Here is a 1,966-nt window from a genome sequence, read left to right on the forward strand (position 1 = left end):
AGTCTTAGAAACCCTACACAGGGTTGCTATGAGTTGGAACAGTCGATGACACTTAACAACAACACTAACGTGCAAAATATGCTTACTCCCATGGCGTAATTGGAGGTCCTGGTGTGGTAGGCGCTGCAGGATAATGTACTGCACAAGGTCAGTTTGAACACTAGGTAGGCCATGCAAACTCACCAGTTACTCCTTGGAAACCCTATACAGGTTGCTATGAGTCAAAACCACATCAGTGGCATTTAGCAACAACAAAAAAACATGATCTTATTGGAAAAGCATTGGGCTGCTATCTGTAAGGTTGGCAGTTCAAACCCATGAGCTGCTGTGCTGAAGAAAGATGAGGTTTTCTACTCCAGCGAAGAATTACAACCTTGGAAACTCAGAGGGCCACTATGAGTTAGAACGGACTCGATGACAATGGGTTTGTTTGATCCCTGGTCATAATGGGTCTTGTCTACTGAAATGGGCACTTGTGGCATATGCATAGTTCATATAACTGTTTTAAGTTCTTCTTTCAACCAGACACTCTCAGGAACTAATTATGTACCCCAGTTGACTCCTCTTTTCTGACCGGGTCCAAAATAGGCCAGTCATAATCTTCCAGGAGTTTGGACTGATATATTCCAGACTGGTCTAGGCTGAATTGCTGTAATTGGTAGCAAAGTCAGAAGCTGTGGGGACCAAATGCGGTCTACCAAATGAGGCTGTGAGAAACTGAGAAAAAGGAAATACGGGTGTCCCCCCCACTTTTCAAAAATTCTCTTTACACCACTTCACTTTTTGTAAAAACCTACATAAGTGCTAGTTTTTGCTAACTGAAAGCAATCTCAAAAGGATTTTCAATTTTAGGGAAAAAAGCAAAAATTGAGACTAATGTTCAGCATTTGTTTTCCTTGAGCTTACAGAGCAGCTTTGCTAAGATCCTTCCCTGGGAATTATACTCAACCGTAGCTTTGAAAAGTGTCTATGAATACTATATCTTAGTGTTATTTGGAATTATTTGGTATGTTATGATAAAAATATGCTAAAAAAAATTCCCATATAAATTAATAGCAATTGCTTCTTTACGCTATTTCAGTTTAAGAAAGGTTCTATAGGAACGCTGTCCAGCAGGGGAAACCATATAGATGCTGGATGGGGAGGAGGGAGTCAGGAAATTGAGGCTCTGTTCTCAGCCTCCTGCATTACTCTTACCCTTGTCTTGCGGTTCCCTCATTTTCTACTTAGGTTAGAGCTCACTGGTCTCTGGAACATATTAACACAAAGGTTCCTGGGATTTTGTATATCCAGGGGGAAAGTGCAAACTTTATTTGAAGGTAATGGGGACTCTGGGAACAATATGAAAATAGAAGAGAAAGAAAAGATAAAATTGTTTTGTGTGGACCCAAATGTGTTGACTGTGGGGAATTTATTTGGGCTCAGGAGAATGAAGAACTTAATAACATTACAAGTTGTCATTGAATCGATTATGGATGCCAACTCATGGAGACCCCATGTGTATCAGAGTAGAACTGTGCTCTACAGAGTTTTTGATGGCTGTTTGTTTGTTTTGTTTTGTTTTCAGGAGTAGAGTGCCAGGACTTTCTTCTGAGTTCATAACATTAACACTGTCTGAAAACAGAACAATGGGAACCCTAAATTGGGGATTCCCAGGCAGTTGGCTAGTACAAGCCCATACAAATCAAACACATAATAATCAATCAAATTCAAACTTAAGGAGGAACCAGATTTGGACTAGATGGTGGGTTGTATAGGGTCCTTTCCAACATGAGATTTTGTGATTCTCTGGATTGAGGTCTGGTCTATGTTTTGGGTGGTGAGGTCTATTTTTCAGCAGGTCTATGTTTCTGGTATAGACATAAAACCAAACGGCCACCACTCGTCTGTCTGTCGTGCTGTGGTGGATTGAGTTGCTGTGATTCTGAGGGCTATACCACCGGTGTTTTGGATAACCAGCAGGGTC

Source organism: Chrysochloris asiatica, unplaced genomic scaffold, assembly GCF_000296735.1.
Source record: "Chrysochloris asiatica unplaced genomic scaffold, ChrAsi1.0 scaffold00048, whole genome shotgun sequence".
In the NCBI taxonomy this organism is placed as follows: Eukaryota; Metazoa; Chordata; class Mammalia; order Afrosoricida; family Chrysochloridae; genus Chrysochloris; species Chrysochloris asiatica.